At 45.6% G+C, this 25,197-nt stretch overlaps 1 protein-coding gene across 1 annotated transcript in view; it reads left to right on the forward strand.

Moving 5' to 3' along the window:
* The first annotated feature begins 2,125 nt into the window (after positions 1–2,125).
* The window catches only part of HTR1E (5-hydroxytryptamine receptor 1E), a 200,472-nt gene continuing 177,400 nt past the window's right edge, over positions 2,126–25,197 (forward strand). The window contains exon 1 of the mRNA XM_068279388.1: positions 2,126–2,383. The gene's annotated coding sequence lies outside the window, so the exon portion shown is untranslated. The remainder of the gene's footprint in view (positions 2,384–25,197) is intronic.

Consider the following 25,197-nt stretch of genomic DNA (forward strand, 5'->3'; position numbering starts at 1 on the left):
GCCAGTCATTGTGCACTATACAAATACAGTAAAAAAAATAAGTAGAAGAGGGCGGGAAAGGGTGTAAACTTTAATAAAGTCTGTGTTGGTGGTGACTTGGTGGTGACTAGTAGTAGTAGTAGGCAGTAGTAGTACGCACGCAGGTAACTAAGAAACACCTAGCGTACTACGCTAAAAGTAAGTCGTGCGGCAGACAGTCGGTGACAATTACAAACGGTCACACACGGTCAGATGCAATCAATCAATAGGCTCGGGCAGGCGACAGACAGTCACAGGTCACTCACAATGGATGCTGGTGGTGGCCTGTATGTGTTGTAACTCTTATTTATTACACACACTACAGATGATAATAAAATCACACAGTAAAAGTGGAAAAAAAAATAAGTGAACGGGTTCTAGTAGACTAGTAGTATAGTAGTAGACACTAGTAGTAGTACGCACGCACGCAGGTAACTAAGAAACACCTAGCGTACTACGCTACAAGTAAGTCGTGCGGCAGACAGTTGGTGACAATTACAAACGGTCACACATGGTCAGACGCAATCAATCAATAGGTTCGGGCAGGCGACAGGCAGTCACAGGTCACTCACAACGGCTGCTGGTGGTGGCCTGTATGTGTTGTAACTCTTATTTATTACACACACTACAGATGATAATAAAATCACACAGTAAAAGTGAAAAAAAAAAATAAGTGAACGGGTACTAGTAGACTAGTAGTATAGTAGTAGACACTAGTAGTAGCACACACGCAGGTAACTAAGAAACACCTAGTGTACTACGCTACAAGTAAGTCGTGCAGCAGACAGTCGGTGACCATTACAACAATCGGTCACACACGGTCAGACGCAATCAATCAATAGGCTCGGGCAGGTGACAGACAGTCACAGGTCAGGTCACTCACAACGGATGCTGGTGGTGGCCTGTCACAGTCAGTAACTAACTAACACAGTACTGAAACTAATAAAGTAACAGACTACAGCAGTAATAATTAACTAAACTAGTACTACTAAGTACACAACTAACTAGAATCCCTAACCTACCTAAGCTAGTAGTAGGCTAAGGCTACCTAGGCTAGCAGGCCTAGCCTGCACACAGACTAACACTAGCCTAGCACAGTATACACTATACACTAGCTGACTAAAAACAATCAAAATACTAGCTAACTATATAAGACAACAATAAATGTGTTTAGGAGGTGTTTAGGAAGCAAAACGCTAGGTTTAGCAGTGAAAAGCACTTGCTCAGACACAGCACAGCACTGGAGAATCTCTCAGTACCAGCAGCAGTCACACAAGGTGCGTGGCTCCGCAACATGGCCGCCGCCTTATATAGAGGACGGGACGGCCAGGCTCCCCACCTCTGATTGGTTGCTAGGGTTGCCAGGTCCTCGGGCAGGAGGACTTCTGATTGGCCCAATCTCGTCATCCCCGAATCCCGAACCCACAGCTCCATCTGGCCGAATTCGTGTGTGCACATTCGGCAGGCTTCGTATTCGGGTTCGGCTCGGATTGCAGCATTCGGGTTCGCATGCGGCAAACCCAAAAAAAAACAGAATTTTCGGGGAAACTTCGCATTCGGGGTCCTGCTGAGCACCCCTGTGTGTGTGTACGCGCGTGCAAAGAGGATGAAGGGGGCACCAAAATCAGGTTTCGCTCAGGGCACTGTGAAACCTAAGGCCAGTGCTCTGCTATGCGTTTATCACTGGATGTAGGAATATTCAATGGCTAGGTTATTTCATTGACGCACCAGCCCTTGTTATACTATTAACTTTTGAATTGTCACTACCTAATAAAAAAAATACCACATTCATCCTTTCTCTCTCTCTCTCTCAAATCATAATGTATATCGTGAGTAAGGATGTCTCATCTGGCATATGCCCTCCTACTCTCCAGAAGCCCAGAGACCTAGAAGTAGCAAGGACACGCGGAAACGTTCTCCTAGTTATGCCAAGTTTCCTGCTGCTGCCTCGTCCTTCTACACAGCCTATCCTTGACTCACTCTGGCTGATTCCTGAGCCCCCTAGTGGCCAATTTGTTCATAATCTCCTGCTAGTGCTTTCACTCGGCTGTGCCTGTGTGTAGCCCGGGATCAGTTCAGCTCTAGCTTCTGTACGCTGAGCTCAGCGCTGCTGCTGCTGCTACTGATAGCTGCCGTCACTTTAGCTGCTCTCTTGGAAGGGAAACTATCAAGTCTGCCTACATTTGCCTTTTTTGTGGATTACTCATGTCAACATGGATTTAACAGGCTAATCGTCGTGTCCAGCTGTTACAGCAAGCGATCTACACTGCATGACAGTCCGTCAAGATGTGACATGTATCAGTCTGTGGAGCGTGATAGAGATTCCTGACATCAGGGATGAGCTTGCAGGTACTGCTACTCACAAGTAAGTTTGCTTATGCAGGAAATGATGCTTTAACATACATATCCTGGTACAAACATGTATCCATAATGTATTATATGGTCTAATATCACTTTTCTTTTGTCATATTAAATATGGACCACGTTCAAGGTTATTTCTAAGTACTGACTCCATGAAGCCTCCTTGTTAAAATGCTCCTTAGATGTCACAATTATTATTAAATATGCTATCAAAAACATGGTTTGTGCTTCAAACGCAGTAAAATGTATCACTGTGCCCAGGGTAATGTGTCCCAGTGCAACCAATGAACACAAGAATTTATGCTCAAACACTACGACACAAAGAGCATGGCTAATAAACATATTTATGCACTATCAGATTAATAAATAAAATCTTGACTGAAGTTATAAACTTCTTAGGGTCCTTTCACACCGTGCATGTTGCAATGCTATTGCAGCTCTGCCGGAAACTTGCCCCGCATGTTAGACATGCAGTGCAACTGTGCAGTGAAGCATGCAGTACAATGAAAGTATGCTTCACTGCGCTTTAAAGGTGCACGTTGCCCAGTACATACACACCATGCTCTGTGTTACCCTGTCAGCACCCGCTGCACCACACTTGCGGCTTTATTCACTAATCTGTGATAACTCATATCATTTTCGCGCGATTGCAAATTTGTGGGCATGTTTTCACATGAAAATTTGATTGCGTGCAATAATTCTGGATTGCGCACGCAAACTCGCAATCGCGCAAAAATGCGCACGAAAGCGCCCATGATATGAGTTATCACCGTTTAGTGAATCTAGCCGCTAATGTGAAAGCACCATTGGTATATAATATAATCCTGTGGTGATATTGTGTGTTGCAACAGAATGCAATGGACACAGTGCGAAAGAACCCTAATGCTACGTTGACAGTTGGCATTGAGTCTCCTGTAAAAGAAGGAACGTAACAAAACGGAAAAGTGGTTATGTGCGCATACAGTGAAGCATACAACTAATGAAAAGTATGGTTCACTGTTAATGCGCACATTATGTGTACTCCGTTAGTTGCATCGAATGCACAACTTTCCGAGTTAAAATGCAGCCATCATGTTGACCGTTACATAAAACCGCAACTCACCACTGTAAAAGGTAGCCGCAGGCTTCATTAAAAGTTTTTACAGAGCTGCAATGCAAAAGCTGTCTACAGTTTTATATATACACAGCTATACCACTTCTTGCTTTTGAACTTTATCGGTATACAAACATGTTGGTACCGTTCCAAAAAATTTACAGATAGGTTGCATCACAAATGTTTACCTCGGTGACGTATTATAGCCTCGAAGATAATTCTGGTTGGCTGACTTGTTGCAGGCTGGCATTTGCTGTCCTTGTGGGTACTAAATGGCCCCAGCACTCATTTTCAGTAGTGGTCACAGCATTAAAATTGAATGATTAATTGCTAGGGGTTTGCAGCCGACTGCTTTCCCACAAATGCAGCTTAGTTAAGTCATGGGTGATAAATCACAGCTACATACTAGTGTGTAACATACGCCATAGGGAGGACGTTGTGAAATTTGTTAACAAGTGATTTGGCTGACTAACCGAATAGGTTGAGAAAATGCAGTGCATTATTTAGAACAAATTAACTAAAATACGTATGTTAAAAAAAAATTGTATATGTATCCCAACGTTAGACGCGATAAAGGAAAAAAACTCAAATGCTGGAAAAATGATTTTCCCATGATGCAGTTCAATTGGATTCCTATCCGGAAAGGTCCAGGGAGGGCACTGAGCTGACCTCACAGCTATTCATAAGGTGGGTAGAGTCAAGACTTGACAAAGTGCACATAATAACATCACTGCAGGGAAACAGCAGTCTCTAGATTACCACTGCTTACAGTCAGTTCTAGTACTACATGCTGCTGCTCACCATGGCACCAAACCACAGCTACTCTGAAGAATAGATTTTTTATAACTTAGATGCTATTGATGTTGCAATGGTAATTAATGTTAATTTTGCCTAGAACTCTGATAGCAATAAAAAGTGAGCTTGCAGTCAGAACGCCTGGGCTACAATCTCTAGAAGGAAGTCAGTGATAGGCTCCTGCGCTCTGAGAAAATGCCCCTCTACAGGCATAGATATATTTTAGTTGCTCTGGGGAGGCACACAGTGGCAGTGTTTGTTTTGGTCCTTAATGAGCTCATGCTAAATAAGAAAAGTTTTGATCATTCATGGTGGCCCATAATAACCTTCAAGTCTCTGTGAATGAGCCTAAAGGTGGGTACACACGTCAGATAAAAGTCTTTGGAAAATGAAAGATCACAGACCAATTTTACCCCATTCCATGTAGTATGAAAGCCATACCTACACAGTCTATTCTATGGAACTGCACTCCCCATCAGATAGAAATCTTTGCAAGATGCTGCACACAAAGGCTATCATTCATGAACAGGCTGTCGGTAAACAGAATCAGTGCGGAAAAACACCGCTGGCGGATTTTTAGACTTCTGGGTGGGCATTCATAAAGATGTATCCATGTGCGGAAGCAGTGCGGAGATTCCCCGAACTAAGCTGGCGGTAGGCAGGCGGTAGGCTTGCGGAGACACGGAAGCTGCCGAGTTGATACATTTCTCCGTGTTCCGCTCTGCTGCAGCTGCCTGGGAGGTCTGTGTGTCTCCATTCACTTACATTGGTATCGCCACATCAGAGGGAGCGGAACTTCCCGACCTCACACCGCTTGTGGTGATCTTCATAAATGAACATTTTGCTACATTTGTACCGATAATCACCGCACAAGGCGGTGATTTATCACTCTGCTCGGTAGTGTCATTTTTCCATGCAGAAAGAGGCTTTATGAATGCTGACTTTGCCGAGTGGTCGGTAAAGTCAGCTGTTTTAAGCATTTCCGCATGCGGAAATGCTTTATGAATGATAGCCAAAGATGCTGTACACATGCAACAGATCAGTTCCTGCAAAAGATCAATCCCTGCAAAAGATCTGTTCCTGCAAAATGCATTCATAGTCTATGATATCTGTAGATCCTCATACACACCTTGTTTAATGGACATTCATCTGCAGATCAGACAATTATCTGCCGATCTGAAGATCCAACCTGGTGGATCTGATCTACAGATAATTGTCCGTTAAACAAGGTGTGTACGAGATCTGCAGATATTAGGGCTCTTTCACATTAGGGCAGATTTTCTGCGTTTCAACGCAAAGGATAAAGTTTGCGTTACCCAAGGTGAAATGAAAGTCCATAGACTTTCATTTTAGCTTTCACATATAACGCAGCCTTTTTGTGCGTTGCGTTCCACTGCACCCAGGCGCAGTTTTTTGGCCAACGCTAGCTTTATGCGTTACAATGTTAGTCAATGTAAAACGCACACTATGCGCGTTTTTAATCCGTTAACACAGGCAATCAGTCCCAGAATGCAACAGAGGAACAATGTAGAAAGTTGACAACTAAAAGAAAAAAAAATTACCTGCGTTTTTCTATGTGCAGTAACGGATTGAAAACGGATTAAAAACGCACACTCACTGCAGTGCAACGCATATCAAAACGCAGTAAAAGGCATACAACAAAACGTATGCTTTGAGCGTTCTCCAACGCAAGCTCTGATGTGAAAGAGCCCTTATAGACTATGAATGCGTTTTGCAGGAAGAGATCTTTTGCAGATACTGATCTTTTGTGTCTGTACAGCATCTGTGTGTGCAGCATCTTGCAAAGATTTCTATCTGATGGGGAGTTCAGCTCCATAGAATAGACTGTGTAGAGTGTGGCTCTCATACTACATGGAAGGGGGTAAAATTGGTCTGTGATCTTTCATTTTCCAAAGACTTTTATCTGACGTGTGTATGCACCTTAATGCTACGTACACACTTGCGATAACGATCGTTCGCTAGGAACGATAATTGAAAGACGAACGATACGGCAACGATAGGAATGCAACGATCATCATACACATTTTAACGATCGTTCTCGCAGAAAAGAACGATCAGAAGGAAATGTTGCGTATATATTTATATAAAATAAAAAAAAAACACTAACATGGAGTTACAATAGATACAAATATATGATTGTTAACATGAAAACAAAGTTTAATTGAAATGAGCAATGTAACAATCTTTACGGCCGCGCTACAAAGGAAGTACGGAAGCTGGGCAGAATTCAACGCAGGCGCATTGGCCCTTGTAACGATCGTTCTCGGCCGATGTCTGTACACACTATAGTTTTGTAACGATTGTCGGTAGATATGATCCGTCAGGTTGGATATTTCCATCTTCCCGATGTCGTTCTTTTGTCGTTCGTGTTAATGATCGTTGGGTAAAGTTTTTTTCCCTGATTGTAGGCGGAACGATCGTTAATTAGCTGTTTCAAACGACCATAGTCGCCAGTGTGTACGCAGCATTAGTATTAAGGTGCTCATACATCAGGCAAATTGGCGGCCTAACGACCATCCAGTTCGATTATTATAATCAAATTGGATGAAAATCGTTGCCGCCAAGTGCATGCCAGACCGACAAAGCGACCAATTTCGGGACAGAAATTCGTCGCTTTATCTATCACGCATGATGTCGGGCCGAAGTTGCTAGGTCGGGTGTGCAGCGGTACGGCGTCGATTTCCGAGCGCGCGACAAGACGACGAAACCCCCGCTGCAATGTATAAATGTGCCCCCCGTGTGCATTTATACGTTACCTGTCCTGTTGCAGCCTCCGTGTGGTGTCCTGTAACCTCCGGGCGGTATTCCGTAAGCGCTACTGGCGCATATTATCTGACGTCAGCGCATAGCGTCAGACGCTAGGTGCCAGTAGCTAGTACGGCTAGCCGCCCGGTTTATACATGGGGGGGGGGGGGGGCAGCGGCGGTGCGGGGGCTGTGGGCTCAGGCGATTCCCTGAAGATTTCGTGCTGACATTGGACAAGAATCAGCCTGTAGTGTATGGGCAGAATTGACAAGGGACAAATTTATCTCTAATCAGATTCGATTACAGATAAAAATTGTCTCTTTGTTGAATCTGCCCATAATCTTTAGGTCTATGGGCACCTTTATACTCACAAGGGTGGGTTGCAAAACTTGCAACCACCGTTTGAGCCTGTGGGAATATAACCGTCCCTGCTTGGTGTCCCAGTTCTTTTGGGGCAGATGCTCGTCGGTCACTCTCCTGGATTAGTTGTGAGGACTAAAGGTCCTCGTGACTAAAAACCCCTATGGGGTATGGAAAACTATACTAAAAAAAAAACACTGATGGAGGCACCCTTGATGATATGAAACTACTAGACTTTTATACATGAGAAGTGTACCATATAATTACTTACCTTATTTAGGCCTCTTTCACAGTGCAACGTTAAAGCTCCACGTTAGAAAATGTTTTAACGTGGACTAACGCACAACAATACTAAGTCTGTGCAACATTCACAGTGCATACGTTGCGTTTGTGTGTAACTTGTAGCATTATTAGAAAGTGCTGCATGCTGTGCATTATACACGTTATTAACTGCGGTGGACTGTTTGCACATGCTCAGTAATGACCTAGAAGCATACTTTTCATTGCCTGTATGCCTACTGTTTGCGACGATAACAGGGCATAGAGTTGTGTTGTGACATTTTTGAAACTGTGAAAGTAGCCTAAATGGAAAAAGTAAAGTTTATTCATACAACGCGTTTCACAGGTCTTGGCCCGCTTTCTCATGTCAATATAAGTGCCTGTAGAACTTTTGTTTACGAATGTGAGTGCCTGAAAATAGTAGATAATAGATAAAGTAATCCTAAGCAAAATGTACCACCCAAAGAAAGCCTAATTAGTGGTGAAACAACAAGATATAGATCGTTTTGTTGTGATAAATAGTGATAAAGTTATTGGCAAATGAACGGGAGGAGCGCTGAAAGATGAATACTGCCTTGGCCCATAAGGGGGAAAAAACCCTCAGTGGTAAAGTGGTTAACGTGTACCACAGATAACGGATCTTCAAAGTTTCATACATACCTGGGGCTTCCGCCAGCCCCATCTGCACAGATTGCTCCCACGCCGCCGTCCTCAGTCTTCACTGTCTTCGGTACCAGGTCCCGCAACTTCGGCCAGTTGCAGCCAGTCTGAGCAATCGCAGTGCGCTCTCTCCGTCTCTCTGCAGCGGAGAAAGTAGTGCGCCTGTGCAGACTGGCCGCGACTGGCCGATCTTACAGGACCCGTTAAAGAAGACGGAGAAGGCTGAGGATGGCGGCGTGGGAACAATCCGGGCGGATGGTGCTGGAGGAAACCCCAGGTATGTATGAAACTTTGAAGATTCATTGTTTCTGGTTTCCTTTAAAGAAAATCTGTAATGAAAAAAACTCCCCTGCGGGGTACTCACCTCGGGTGGGGGAAGCCTCTGGGTCCTATTGAGGCTTCCCCCGTCCTCCTCGGTCCCACAGCGGTGGAGAAAATCCTGGAGTCCCGGAGCGGCGACGATGTAAATATTTACCTTTTGGCTCCAGCGCAGGCGCAGTATCCGCTCTTCCCACAGAGATAGGCGAAAATAGCGGATCTCCGTCTGCGCAGTAGAGCGGACCCGACGGAGATCGGCTATTTTCACCTATCTCCGTCAGAAGAGCTTCAACTGAGGTGAGTACCCCCCGGGGAACTTTTTTTCAGTACCGGTTTTCTTTTAGCCACTAGCAAGCAAGAAAATGCTCCAATAATTTTGACAGTACATTTCACCTACTTTTTGTGGTACTGAAAAGTTATTTTAAAACAAAGAAAAGAAAAACTCTCCTAGGAGAAAACTTAGGAGAAAAAGTGAATTGTGTGAAGCCCAATATCCGTTGCATTGCAAATTAATTCTGCATGTCAACTCCCAGCCCATACAATTCTATGAGCCTGTTCACCTCTCTGCATTATAACGGATCAAGATTCAATCTATGTAGCCGCAGCCACAATCACGGAGCCGAAACTCAGGGTGCTTTCACACTATACACATTGGCTATCATTCGTAAAAGTGTGGTCGGTAAAAAAAATCCATGCGGGAAAATACCGTATTCGTTATTTTAGACTTCTGTGTGCTCATTCATAAAAATGTTGACAGTTGCGATTGCAGTGCGGTGATTTCCCGAACTAGGCTGTCGGTAGGCTGACGGTAGGCTGGCGTAACAGGAGAAGCTGCCTGAGTCCCTCCGTGTGCTGCTCTCACTGGTGCTGCTTGGGAGGTCTGTCTCCATTGACTCAGCTGTAATCCGCATGCTTATCGCTACTTCCAAGAGAGCGGTAATCCCCGTCCTCATATCGCTTGCTCTAATCTTTATGAATTGGCATTTAGTAACATTTGTTAAGATAATCACCGCACAAGGCGGTAATTTATCACTCTGCTCTGGAATGTCAGCTTTTCATGCGGTAACAGCTTTTATGAATGGAGATTTTGCTAAGTGGTCGGTAAAGTCAGCTGTTTTCAGCATTTCCGCATGCGGGAATGCTTTATGAATGATAGCCATTGTGTTGCACATCCTGAAAAATAGGATTGCAACGGTGATGAAAAGTTGCATCACACGTTCGTTACCAGTGGAGCATACAGTTCATAGACATATACTTACACCATAACCATTAATGCGTGTGTTGTCCAGTAAGGCCCCGTTCACACTTGCGGTTCGAGTCCGCAAGTGTCCGGGGGTCCGGGTCCGGGGGCCGCAAAGAGACCGTACGGGTCTCTGCGGTGGCCCCCGAAAACTACAAGTTGCGGATCAGGAATTGATCAGTTCCGGCTACAATAAAGTAGCCGGAACTAGATACATTGCAGTGCCAGAAAGGCACCGCAAGCATGGGGGATACCGGCGTGTAGTCCGGGCCCCCCAAGTGGCATAGGACCGGTGCTGGAAGCATCCGATCCTAATGCCAGTGTGATGAGAAACATCCGTTTCTCATTGCACAGCATGGCCGCATGTTCGGGTCAGGATCCGGCCCAGGTCCGCAGCCGCACAGGGACGTACGGAAAAAATGCAGCAAGTTGGAAAAAAGCTAGATCTTCCCCGGGGCTGCGTTCCGGATCAGATCCGGACGGTCGCACGAGTGTGAATGGATACATTGATTAACAATGTATCATTTACCATCCGCTGTGTACGGAGCGTTCCGGGTCCGGGGAAGCCGGACCTGAAACGCTAATGTGAACCGGGCCCCATGCAGCATACTGAGGGTTATGTGGAAGGCATTTTGTATAAGTGCCATTGGGATATAATTGCATCACGTCACAATGAGATTATATTGACAATTAAACAGCAATGGATGTCGTGTGAAAGGACCCTGACTCTCTGTATGCCACTGCTTTTGGTCATTTAATCAAAATTTCAAGACATGATTGTTGCAGGATGAGCAATTGAGCACTCTAAATAATGAGCTTTGGGGCATGGACAGTGATCAGGTTGGATATGCCAACTTCTGCAATTCAGCATCTTGAGGCTTCTCTTTAACACTGTGTTTCCCAGATATATCCTCCAGTGCACCATGCTTGCTGAGACCTGATGGCATCTGGATGATGCTTCCTGAAAAATATGGAGTGCTGCTTCGTGAGGACAAGCTCAGTTCAGTTCAGACTAGATCCCAGGAGGTGCCCAGTTCTGTCAATATAAACATGATCTTGTGGGGAAGTTGGCCAGTGTCACATGGTCCTGTGGTCAGCTGGTCTGTGTAACATGGCCTTGTGGACAGCTGGTCTAGGTAACATGGTCCTGTGGTCAGCTGGTCTGGGTAACATGGTCCTCCTGTGGTCAGCTGGTCTGTGTAACATGGCCTTGTGGACAGCTGGTCTAGGTAACATGGTCCTGTGGTCAGCTGGTCTGGGTAACATGGTCCTCCTGTGGTCAGCTGGTCTGTGTGACATGGCCCTGTGGTCAGCTGGTCTGTGTGACATGGCCCTGTGGTCAGCTGGTCTGTGTGACATGGCCCTGTGGTCAGCTGGTCTGTGTGACATGGCCCTGTGGTCAGCTGATCTGTGTGACATGGCTCTGTGGTCAGCTGGTCTGTGTAACATGGCCCTGTGGTCAGCTGGTTTGTGTGACATGGCTCTGTGGTCAGCTGGTCTGTGGGACATGTCTCTGTGGTCAGCTGGCCTGTGGGACATGGCTCTGTGGTCAGCTGGTCTGTGGGACATGGCCCTGTGGTTAGCTGGTCTGTGGGACATGGCCCTGTGGTCAGCTGGTCTGTGGGACATGGCCCTGTGGTCAGCTGGTCTGTGGGACATGGCCCTGTGGTCAGCTGGTCTGTGGGACATGGCCCTGTGGTGAGCTGGTCTGTGGGACATGGCTCTGTGGTCAACTGGTCTGTGGGACATGGCTCTGTGGTCAGTTGGTCTGTGTAACATGGCTCTGTGGAGAGCTAGTCTACGTAACATGGCCCTGTGGTGCGCTGGACTGTGTAACATGGCCCTGTGGTCAGCCTGTCTGAGTAACACATACCTGATTTACATTGCCCAAGTGGTCAAATGACCTCTAAAAAATTAAATTCGCTGTAATATGGCCTAGTGATGGCGACATCTCTGTAGCATAGCACTGTAGCTTCACAAACTTTCAACCACCACCCAGTGTTCACTTACTGTCAGAGGAACCTGGGAAAGAGGGGAAGTATTTTTGATGAAAGAAGGTGGGGATTAAGATGGAACCCTATGATTTCTAGCTATGTTTCTGACAGAACAGCATCATAAAACATTCAAGAAAGTAGATAAAAATAAAAGATGAACTAGAAAATGTTGGCTTATTCAGTATACTGAGCTATTTCGTTAATAGAAATTGTAAATTGTCTTTGTGCATGATAATATGCTCAAAATAGGACATGTTCATACCACGTACAGCAGGGTTCTCATGTACATTAAAGTGGAGCTGTCAGCCATACGATCTCAGAAAAAAAAAACATATATAAGTAGGTAAATGCTTGCGCTACTTGCATAACATATGTATTGCACTGTTCATTGCACTGTCCACGTAGTGATTTTTCTATAGTAAAAAAAAGAGAAAATCCTTCTTGGAATTCTCCATTTGAACTGTGTCTATCTTGATGCCAATCCTGATGTCATTTCCTCCCTTATTTTCCTCTGCCTGATTGTGTATACATTGCCCACCCTCCTCCCAGTCTTCACGCACTCCCAACCAGCTCTGCAATAGAAAGTGAATTGTCTCAGCATGAGAAATATTGGCCAATCAGAGAGGAACAGAGGTGTGGGAGGGGAAAACAGGAGAAGAAGAGGCTTCAGCCAATCAGGCTGAATTAGTTAAGTCTGAGGGGAAATAAAGAGGCAAAAAAAGACAACCCAGCATGTCCTGCAATGTCCTTTGTGCGGCAATGTACCAAATAAGAGTCAGGTTCAGTGCTGCCCATAATTATTCATACCCCTGGCAAATTTTGACTTAAAGAGGAACTCCAGTGAAAATAATGTAAGAGAAAAGTGCTTCATTTTTACAATAGTTATGTATAAATGATTTAGTCAGTGTTTGCCCATTGTAAAAACTTTTAAATCCCTGATTTACATTCTGACATTTATTACATGGTGACATTTTTACTGTTGGCAGGTGATGTAGCTGCTGCATGGTTTTTTGGCAGTTGGAAACAGCTGTAAACAGCTATTTCCCACAATGCAACAAGGTTCACAGACAAGAAACTGCCAGGAGTACCACGGTCCTCAGAGTTTCTTGTGGGAGGGGTTTCACCACAATATCAGTCATACAGCGCCCCCTGATGGTCTGTTTGTGAAAAAGAATAGATTTCTCATGTAAAAGGGGGTATCAGCTACTTAGTGGGATAAAGTTCAATTCCTGGTCAGAGTTTCTCTTTAAAGAGACACGCACGTGTGCCCCTGCTAAAACGCTGCTATCCCGCGGCTAAACAGGGGTCCCTTCACCCCCAACCCCCCCCCCCCCCCCGCAAGATCAACGACCCAATTGGTCGTAGATTTTGCTGCTCCTAGAGGCAGGGCTAACAGGTGCAGCCCTGCCTCTAGTCGCGTCTATCAGCGGCGCATCGCCGCCTCTCCCCCGCCCCTCTCAGCGAAGGAAGACTGAGAGGGGCGGGGGAGAGGCGGAGATACGCGCTGACAGATGCGCATAGGGCAGGTCTGCGGCGGTTAGCCCTGCCTCAATCCGGAAGAGATCCCCGGCTGCACAGAGGGGATTTCGGGGGGTAAGGGACACCCGTTTAGCCGCACGGTAGCGGCGTTTTAGCAGGGGCACACATGCCCCTGCTAACTATGAGCTCTGAAGCGAGATTTATTCTCGCTTCAGAGTCTCTTTAAAGATACTTTTATTCAACCAGCAAGTAATTTTTTGACGGAAATGACATAGGTGTCTCCCAAAAGATAATAAGACGATGTACAAGAGGCATTATTGTAGAGAAAAACATTACTCAGCTTTTATTTTCATTTGAGCAAAAAGCGTCCAGTCCAAAACTATTCATACTCTTCTCAATAATCAATAGAAAAGCCTTTATTGGCTATTACAGTAATCAAATGCTTCCTATAATTGCAGACCAGCTTTTTGCATGTCTCCACAGGTATTTTTGCCCATTCATCTTTAGCAATGAGCTCCAAATCTTTTAGATTGGAGGGTCTTCTTGCCATCACCCTGATCTTTAGCTTCCTCCACAGATTATCAATTAGATTTAAGTCAGGACTCTGGCTCGGCCACTCCAAAACGTTAATGTTGTTGTCTGCTAAACACTTCTTCACCACTTTTGCTGTGTGTTTTAGGTCATGCTGAAATGTCCACTGGTGCACCAGGCCAATTTTCTCTACAGACTGCCTGATATTGTCATTGGGAATCCTCATGTATTGCTTTTTTCATGGTGCCATTTACTGTGATTAGTTTCCCTGGTCCATTGGCTGAAAAACACCCCCGAAGCATTAGGTTCCCACCACCATGTTTGACAGTGGGGATGGTGTTGGGTTGAAGGGTTCTCTTTTTTTACGCCTAATGAAGGAAACATCATTGTGACCAAACAATTCAATTTTTGTTTCATCTGACCATAACGAAGAAGACCAGAAGTCGTTTTCTTTGTCTAGATGAGCATTTGTAAAAGCCAAGCAAGGTTTTGTGTGCCTTATCTAGAGAAGTGACGTCATCCTTGGTCTGCATCCGTGGAACCCAGCAGTGTGCAGTGTCCGTTTGGATTGTCTGCCTTGAGACATTGCCACCAGTGGAGCCCAGATTCACCAGGATGGCCTTGGTGGTGATCCTTGGATTCTTTTTCATCTCTCTCACTATCCTCCTGGCCAAAACAGGTGTCACTTTTGGCTTCAGACCATGTCCTCTGAGATTTTCCAAAGTGCAGAACATCTTGTATTTTTTAATAATACTTTGCACTGTAGCCTCTGGAACTTGAAAACATTTAGAAAAGGCCTTGTAGCCCTTTCCTGACTGGTGAGCAGCCACAATGCACAGCCACTGAGCTCCTTTGTCTTAGCCATGACTGTCCTCAAACAAACTGCAGAGAGCTGCTATTTTTCACCTGTTGAGTTGATTAAAACAGCAGTTCCCAATTAATCAGCATAATTAAGATGTTGTAGAACAGCTTGGACTATTTGGAATGGTATAGAACTTTGGATTTTCCCACAGACTGTGACAGTTTGAGAAGGGTATGAATAATTTTGGACTGGACACTTTTTGCTCAAATGTACATAAACGCTGAGAAATGTTTTTGTTCCTCAATCATGCCTCTTGCACATCGTCTTATTATCTTTTGGGAGACACCTATGTCATTTCCAGTCAAAAAAATTACTTGCTGGTTGAATAAAAGTAACTTTAAAAAGACTCCAAGATGAGTCTCACTGCAGTTTTTTACTTACCCGGGGCTTCCTCCAGCCCCATAAGCATGGATGTGTCCCTCGCCGTCCTCCTCAGCGCCGCCGTTCTCTCGCAGTCAACCCCCGGTAAGCGGCTCAGTCAGACTAAGTCTAACGGAGTGATGTCAGCCGGGGCCTTCTGCGCTTGCACAGAAGAGCCGCGCATGCGTAGAAGGTCTGCCACTGACTTCACTGAGCCGCTTACCGGGGCTCACCGCAGCTGAACGAGACATCGTAGGAGGATGGCGAGGGACACAGCCATGCTTATGGGGCTGGAGGAAGCCACAGGTAAGTAAAAAAAACCTGCATCTTATATTTTTATTTTCAGTTCAATGGCTGAATTTTTAGACACCATCTAAACAACAGCCATGACAGTCTGATGTCAAATCTGCTTTATTCAGCTGGAGAACAAACATAAGTAACAACCTTTTGAACTTTTAAGCTCTAAAATATTTTCAGCATTGATTTCTCAGACAAATGGAAGTGTTTTGCCTTTTTATTTACTTTTCAAGACAGTTTGAAAATTTGTGAACAGAGGCGCCAACAAGGATATAAACGTTTAAACCCTGTTTAAAAGGGGGAAGTTAGGTTACCTCCCTCGTAGAAAAACAGACTTTGAGACGTTACTATAATTCACAGTAACATTTATTAGATACTCCAAAAAGTGCACTGTATTTAACAAGCTGTTCAACTTCCTTATATGCATAGATTACAGCTCTAGTTTTTTAACACTTGCTGTACAAAAACACAGGAAGAGACTTCAGACAGTTTCTTAGTAGGACAAGTACTATATGAAGCTATGTTTATCTCATCATGTCACATGTCACTTATTTTACACATGAAGAGTATGTGTACTGAGAGAAATATGAAGGTGTTTGTCTTTATTTTATGTTAAACAATGTTGGTTGTCTCAACGTTGTGTTGAATGGTCAGACACAGCAGTGCCTAAGCCCTCTTTTCCACAGACAACTGAAGGCAGTGAATTCACCACCTGACAGCTGCTCTGGTTCATCGGCTGGGCACTTGCTAACGCTCAGCACACATGGCCTCCCTATAGAGTTGCTTCTGAGCACAGCAGTAGTGATCCTTCATTTCCAGATGTTTGACATTGGTGTAACTACTCGGCTATTGTGTAGCTGAGTGCTAGCACTTTGATCAAATACCTGGCATATAGCTGCTAATTTTCATAAGTTTACTAACAATAATACAAGCCTGTTCACCAGCTTTCACTTCAAGTTACCTTTAACCTCTCCCTGACCGCCTAACTTGGGGAAGGTGGCAACCCCAGGATCTCATAGTCCTGGGGTGGGGTTTTGCAGGGGAAAACCCGATGCGCGTGCATCCCTACTTCAGTGACGGAGCTACGCTCCATCATCAATCGCTAGCAGACTGTTAGACGGCAAAACCACAGTCTATTTACATTGTACAGCGCTGCGATCTGCAGCAGCGCTGTATGGGGACAGCCATGTCACTTGGCTGTCCCCTAGAGAGGCTCCGATCGTGATCCCCTCTCATAGGCTGATGCCTATGAGAGAGGTTCGCCCTGATTGGCTGGCGGGGGAGGGGATTAGTTAAAATAAATAAAAAAAATAGTCAACTTTATTAAAACAAAAAAACAAACATTACACAAGCGATCAGAGCCCACCAACAGAAAGCTCTGTTGGTGGGCAGAAAAGGGGGGGGGATTCATTTGTGTGCTCAGTAGTATGGCTCTGCAGCGTGCCATTAAAGCTGCAGAGCACTAATTTGAAAAAAATAGCCTGGTCACTAGGGGGGTGTAAGCCTATGGTCCTGAAGTGGTTTTAAAGTAGTAGGATGCTTATCTTTAGTTTGTTTAAAGTTTACCTGACACAAAAGAAACCGCCGCGCCTGTGGGCTGCACTAGCCCACTTTCACTTCTGTGACCTATAGGTCACGACGCTGGGATGAGAGATTCATTCTCTCATCCAGCATGCAGGGAGGCGTGGGAAAGGAAGAGGGCGTGGCCAGGGAGAGAGAGCTTCCCGATGGCAGCTCTGGAAATCCTGTAAGAACAACCCTGGCGGGTGTTTTGAACATGGAATCCCTCTCCCTGTGTTTACCTCCAAGATGGCGACAAATAATGTTGCCAGTCTCTGGGGGCTATAGCGCAGCGGGGAGGGGGCAAAGAGCAGCGGTGTGGGGACACAGAGCCATGCTATGAGGCAGAGAACTTGCCTCTGTGTCCCATCTGCCCCCCATCTGCCCACCTCGGGTTCTCTTTAAGTATATTATACTAGCCAACCCGCGTCGTAGCATACGCCGCATCTATCTATCTAATAGAGTACGTGCCTCAACCTTGAAGCAAGAAGAAGTAGGCTTTCCATGAGAAAATGTATGCGTGCTCAAACACCAAGTTTAACCCTAGCAAGTCTGGCTTTGCAAATCCGGCCTAATTGGCTATTCATGAGGCAATGCTCATGCAAATATGCATTTGCTTTCGCATGCCAAACTATGCAGAGTCAAAAAACCAATACTGCAAAGTGCTCTCTCGCTGCCTGGGAACCACAGCGGCACCCCGGAGTGGGAGGCTGGGTGGCGCAGCTGCCCCCCCCCCCCCAAGCGTGGCCAGCGCTGGGAAGAGCCGTCCGCACCCACCTCCTAATAATAAAAACAGCCACTTACCTTAACGTCCATTGGGTTCTGCTACATGCGCATTAATTTTCTCATGGAAAGCATTTTGTGCAGTTTGTATCCTTTGGAGGCAGGTGGTGGATGGCTTGCTCCGGTGGTGTGAACCCTGGAGTGAGTGCGCCTGTCCTCCCCCCCCCCCTCTGGAGTGCTGTATGTGAGCCAGCCCTGAGCTCTAAAGCTCGGGGTGACCCATGCTTCTCTCCTTTCTCATGTGGTGCCCCCAAATTAATGCGCATGTAGCAGGACGCAATGGACGTTAAGGTAAGTGCCTGTTTTTAATATTGGGAGGTGGGTGCAGACGGCTCTCCCCGGCGCTGGCCAAACTTGGGGGGGGGGTCGTCCACGCCACCCAGCCTCCCCCTCCGGGGTGCCGCTGTGGTTTCCAGGCAGTGAGAGAGCCTGGGACCCTGTGGTCCCCCCAGTTGTATAAAAAGGGGGCATTGGGAATCCTCCCCGTGGCGCTCCTGGAGGCCTGGAGCACACCAAAAACTGCTAGCAGATCCGAAAAATGCTAGCAGATTTTGAAACGCTTTTTCTTATTTTTCTGTAGCATTTCACCTAGCATTTTGCGGTTTTGTAAAGCGTTTTTGGTGTAGTAGATTTCATATATTGTTACAGTAAAGCTGTTACTGAACAGCTTCTGTAACAAAAACGCCTGCAAAACCGCTCTGAACTGCCGTTTTTCAGAGCGGTTTGCGTTTTTCCTATACTTAACATTGAGGCAGAAACGCATCCGAAATCCAAAAAAATGCCTCACCTCGGGAGTATGCGTTTCAGCAAAACGCCTCCCGCTCTGGTGTGCACCAGCCCATTGAAATACATTACCCAAGCGTATCCGCAGCCGCAAGTGGATCGCAAAACGCTGCCGAACCGCTCTGGTGTGCACTAAGCCGGATAGTGCTAATGTAGCATGTAGTAGGGTGACTGCTTTGTGGTATTGGTTTGTGCATGCATTTGCATGAGCATTGCCTCATGAATATCCAATTAGGCCAGATTTGCAATGTCAGACTTGCTAGGGTAAGGCCTCTTTTCCATGGACTGTGAATAGGCAGTGAAATGGCTCTCAAACTCTCACAACTGCTCACTGCTGCCTGGTAACTGCTTGTTGCTGCCTGGTAACTGCTTGTTGCTGCCTGGTATCTGCTCACTGCTGCCTGGTAACTGCTTGCTGCTGCCTGGTAACTGCTTGCTGCTGCCTGGTAACTGCTTGTTGCTGCCTGGTATCTGCTCACTGCTGCCTGGTAACTGCTTGCTGCTGCCTGGTAACTGCTTGTTGCTGCCTGGTAACTGCTTGTTGCTGCCTGGTATCTGCTCGCTGCTGACTGATAACTGCTTGCTGCTGCCTGGTAACTGCTTGTTGCTGCCTGGTAACTGCTTGTTGCTGCCTGGTATCTGCTCACTGCTGCCTGGTAACTGCTTGCTGAGCACACAGCTCAACAGTCCGTGGAAAAGAGGCCTTAAACTTGGCGTTTGATCACGCATACATTTTCTCATGCAAAGTACTTCTTCTTCTTGTTTGAAGGTTGAGGCACTTAGTCTATTATATATATAGATAAGATATATATAGATAGATAGATGCATTCTAAGTTGTGCAGTTGAGATTGTTTCAAAAAAAGCAAATAATTTAATTCCATTGATTTATCCAGCTGGGCTCAAGATAGGCATAGAAAAAATCCACTTAGAATTGTACAAACGTCATCCAGGTGTCAATCCCCTCTGTTTCTCTACTTCTTCAAAAGCAAAATGGCTTGCATCCTGTAACTGTGACTCATGATATTGTTTATAGTGTAGAGAGAGTGGATGTGACGCAACCTCACTTTATTCCTAAAATGCTTGCAGAGCCTAGCTTTTTTGTGTAGCAACTTTAGCAGCGGTTTCCAGAGCAATTTTTGGTGATTTAAAAGCACTTTTGTATTTAATGCTAGTGATATGTACAGGGATTGCAATTTCCTTTTTAGGTAGTAAAATCGCTGCAAAATCACAGTGATTGAAAAGTGATTTTGCAGCTATCCTATACTTTATAATGAAAACAACGTTGCAGGACCCACAATTTTAATTTGGGAAAATTGCAATCTCCTGGGGAATAGAGATGGCCCAAACCTCAGATTTTCGGTCGCAAACCGCGTTCGCAAACCACCACAAATGTTCGTGAACATGCAAACTTCTGCGAACTGCAATATACTTCAATGGGGAGGCAAACTTTCAAAACTAGAAACATTTATGCTGGCCACAAAAGCCAAAAGTCTCGGGGAGAAATCTGGATTTGACGCAAAGCAGCGTTTTAAGGGCAGAAATCACATTGCATGCTAAATTGGAGGCCTAAAGATCTTAGAAACATCTTGCATGTGTATATGTTACGGCCAGAACCCGAAGTTTGGCCAGAACTAGAAGTGGCCGGCCACTTCGGGTTCTGGCCGGCCAATGCGCGAACTGGCCGCTGCGCTGCGGCCAATGTGAGAAATGAAACAATTCCTGTAAGGTTAATGTGATGTTGTGACCGCAGCGCAGCGGGCAAATGTATCACATCTTTACTTTATTCAATGGCATTAAGCCGCCCGGCTTTTTCCTCTGCCTCTCTCTCCTCCCCCCCGCCTCTCTCTCCCCTTCTCTTATGGGCACAGCCGGGCGGGGACACGCGTGTCCAGGAGAGTCGTTCCTCGCGGCAGGAGAGCAGAGCGGGGAGGCTGCAGACATTGCTTCTGCCAGCACCCGCTCTGCAAGAACGAACGGCAGGATTCCCCTGCCGCGACGAACGACTCCGGAGGGACACGCGTGTCCCCGCCCGGCTGTGCCCATAAGAGAAGGAGAGAGAGAGGCGGGGGGAGGAGAGAGAGGCAGAGGAAAAAGCCGGGCGGCTTAATGCCATTGAATAAAGTAAAGATGTGATACATTTGCCCGCTGTGCTGCGGCCACAACATCACATTAACCTTACAGGAATTGTTTCATTTCTCACATTGGCCGCAGCGCAGCGGCCAGTTCGCGCATTGGCCGGCCAGAACCCGAAGTGGCCGGCCACTTCTAGTTCTGGCCAAACTTCGGGTTCTGGCCGTAACATATACATCAATCAGGGAGTGTAATTAGTGTACTGCTTCACACTGACACACCAAACTCACTGTGTAATGCACCGCAAACAGCTGTTTGTGTAGTGATGGCTGTGCTGGACTGGTGCGCACCATGGCTAGAGTGCAGGCAATGGCGGTTTTCAAGCCCATATGGTCGGGCTGAGGTAGCTGAATGACAGAACAACAGTGTTAGGATTCCTCCTGTGACGTGTTCTGTCCATTGCAGGTGGAGCCGCAAATGGACAGTTCTGGCTTGTCGGTCTGCATTCAGTTGTGCATTTGCAATGAATCACATTGTCATTTGCAATTGCTCTGCAGTTCTGGACAGCTCAGAATTCTGTCATTATTCCACCAATGGTTTGCTGCAGCTGAGCTGCAGCCAGATAGCCCTGGATTTCCTGCATGCATGTTCTTGCATAGTACTGCATGCATTTGTTATGATGGTTTTTCAGCTAGCAAATGGTATTCAGGACAGCACAGGATTGAGTGATTACCATTCAGCTGTGTGGAGATTTGCATGCATGCATCCATTGGCTGATGCCAGCATAAAGGCCTGCCTCTCCTGCTAGACCCCAACCCATCATAGTCTCAGCTCTGTCTAAGCTGTTACTGGGTCCCTTGATATTGTAAAATATATTTCTTGTCTTAGCTCAGTTATCCTGTCGAGCTACGTTATATATTTCCCACGGGGACATATATACGTACTCCTTCTAGTCCCGAGATTTTGTATTGCCTAGCCTTGTTCGCAGTATTATTCCTGATCTTGGCCAGTCTTCCTTGCTTATGTTATATATCGGTTCAGCGTTACAAACAGTGACTGAGTGTCCAGCTGGTCGAATTTGGTCTGTCCACAATGAAGCAACGACCTTATTATCTATCTTCTTGGGTCAGGTGTGCCCCCAACCCCAACACACTCTTATAGCCGGCGGTCATTGCTTCATTGTGATACGCAAGCCCCTTCACCGCGGCAAGGTAACGATCACAAAGGGGAATTGACACATGTACATGCCTTTTGTTTTGTTGTTGCAGCTGCAGTGCAGCCAGAAAAATGAGGCAGGCATGTACACGCAATGACTGGTGGTATTAACAATGCGTGCGCTCACGTAGGTAGGTAGGTAGGTGCACTGAACAGTGAACAGGTGCAGTGATTAGGATTACAAACGTGCAGCTGCCTGTCACACACACAGATAGTCACTGAATGTGCTGGGCCTGGCAGTGGCACAGTAGGAATTACCACCAAGGGGCTAAAGGCCAGCTGCAACTGACTGGGCTGTATATAATGCAAGTGGGCCACACAAAACAAAAAAAAATAGATCACAAGAACAAGATTAGCTCTCAAAAGAGCTGTTGAGAGGTGCTTTTTTAGCAATATGAATCAGCAAGGAGCAAGCTAACAAGCCTACAAGAGCCTAACCAAGCTTTGCCTATATCTCTCTCTGCAGCAGCTCTCCCTTCTCTAATTACTGCAGGCACACGAGTGAGTCAAAAGCCTGACGCTGCCTGCCTTTTATAAGGGGGGGGGGGGCTACAGGAGGGAGTGTACCCTGATTGGCTACAATGTGCCTGCTGACTGTGATGTAGAGGGCCAAAGTTGACCCTAATGATGTACTATAGGGGGGCGAATTGAACTTCCGGAGAAGTTTGCGGTTTCCCGTTCGCTGGCAAACCGTTCGGGCCATCTCTACTGGGGAATCATTCCGATTGCCTTTCATTAGCCTAGCAAATGTTGACGATTACAAAGCGCAGTTGGAACAGATCTTATGGGTCCCATCCCTCAGGGCCTGAACACACTAATGGGCTTCTGTTTGCTTTTCAGCAACACATTAATGTTACAGATTGCTCACTCGCTTGCGCATGTGCAGCACTCGGGGTCCCGAAGACTTCCAAAGCTCCCCCCGCAGCAGCAGAGAGCAGTCTTGAACCCATCCTTTTTTTTTTTCACTTCAGACTCTCTTTAAGCGTGTCAGTGTATTATATCTGGTGAGCTAACTAAAGGACTCTACATTTTCTGGCAACACTTGTTTGTCCACCATGAACCATGCAATGATAGTTGAAGATATTATAGCAAAGCATGGATCACTGGAACAGGAACAAAAAGAGTACAGCCTGCTGTAGTTTGTTAGATTTTGTGATGTATTCAATTCAATTCACTTTATTGTCATTGTGTAACACAAAGAAATTACTTTTCATGACAACCCCACGGTGCATATAGGGAACATAGTGATAGTAACAAGGAAGAGCAGAAATTATACAAGTATGCCAGGTATTACAGATGTTTAAACAATTTGTACACAGTGTTAATTATTTCAGAGAGGATTCAGAGTTCATCAAGTTTATGGCGGATGGGAAAAAGCTGTCTTTCAGTCTGTTTGTGTGTGTGTGCGGATTGATCTAAAACGTTTACCTGATGGAAGGAGCTCAAACAAGGCATTTCCAGGGTGAGTGCTGTCCTTGATAATGTTTTTGGCCCTTCTCACGCTGCGAGTATTATACAAAAGTTCCAGTGATGGTAGTTCAGTGCCAATAATGGCTTCTGCTGTTTTAACAACTCGCTGCAGGGCTTCTCTAGTAGCCTTTGTATTGCAGTTCAGGCTGAACACACCCCCTGAAACACATGCCATGTATTAGAAACCACATAAAGGATGTGTATGTTTCAATGACCTTCACATTTTATACTTTACTGGGTATACATTTGCAGCTGGAGCTCTGGTTTGTTAAATTGGAGCATAATCTTAGGCACTAAGCTGAAGTTTATATGAATTGTAAAATCATGGACAGAGTCATGGAATATTATTAACTGATAGGAACTTAATGATCATACATGGGCAATCAGATGTTCGCTTTAAGAATTCACACTAATGGTTATGGATTCTAGTGGCTACAGTAGAATCCCTTTATTGTAAATGTGGTTTACTATATCAGAAATCGTCATACTCAAGCACATAAAGTATACTATAGTACTGGATCTTAATTCAGTCAATAATTGGCAGTCATTTTTTCTTTTCAATGCTTCAGCAACCGAGCACAGACAATGCTTAAGCTTGTTCAAAATGTACAGTGCTCAATATGCAGGGATTTGCATGCAATAATCATGCAGCTGCTTGCACGGGAAGCATAGACCTCACCATTTAATGCTGGTACAGTATTTATAGTGTGCTCCTCTGTCCACATTTCTGTGCAGCCTGGATGATACTCTAGCATTGCAGCCATGCACAAACAAGGCACAGATGACAGGCAATTCCCTCCGTGATTAGGCAGCATCTTACACAGGAGGCATAGGTCTTACCGGCTGGTGCTTTTGAGGTAATCCACGCAGGCCCAGAGTAGTATGCAGATAGGAAGCAGGCTACAAGTGGCTGCCAGCCCACCCACCAACCATGGCTCATGGCTCTCCGAATGACGTTTGCATGTGCCCACCCACTTTCCACTATAGCTGGATTCAGAATAACGAAAGGGTCAAAAAACAGGTTTACTATAACAAATGTTTATTATATCAGAGTTTACTATAATGAGATTATACTGCATATACCTATTTTGTATTTTACATTAGATTGGATTGGTTTAGCTGCTACAGACTGCTTTTGGGTTTTTTATATGTTCTCTTAGTGTTATACAATACCAGTCACTGCATAACTGTTCACTGCACCTGTGTGTGTGACAGCTGCTCTTTTGTAATACCAGTCCGACCGTGCATACCTGTTCATGTTCACTGCAATTGCGTGACAGCACGCAGTGTTATATAATACCAGTCACTGCATAACTGTTCACTGCACCTGTGTGTGTGACAGCTGCACTTTTATAATACCAGTTCGACCGTGCATACCTGTTCATGTTTACTGCAATTGCGTGACAGCACGCAGTGTTATATAATACCAGTCACTGCATAACTGTTCACTACACCTGTGTGAGTGACAGCTGCACATTGTATTGTGTAATACCAGTCCGTGCATACCTGTAACTGCACCTGTGACCACACATTGTATTATATACCAGCAGTCTCTCCATACCTTTTACTGCACCTGTGTGACTGCACATTGTTCTACCAACAGTCACTGCAACCTTTTCACTGCACCTGTGTAACTACACATTGTTGTACCAGCAGTCACCTTTTCACTGCATCGGTGTAGCCGCATATTGTTGTACCAGCAGTCACCTTTTCATTGCACCTGTGTAACCGCACATTGTTGTACCAGCAGTCACTGCAACCTTTTCACTGCACCTGTGTAACCACACATTGTTGTACCAGCAGTCACCTTTTCACTGCACCTGTGTAACCGCACATTGTATTAGTCAAGTCAGTGCATACCTTTAACTTCATCCCCCCAATATGGACAAAGCAACAGGTAGAG

Source organism: Hyperolius riggenbachi, chromosome 4 (genome assembly GCF_040937935.1).
Source record: "Hyperolius riggenbachi isolate aHypRig1 chromosome 4, aHypRig1.pri, whole genome shotgun sequence".
In the NCBI taxonomy this organism is placed as follows: Eukaryota; Metazoa; Chordata; class Amphibia; order Anura; family Hyperoliidae; genus Hyperolius; species Hyperolius riggenbachi.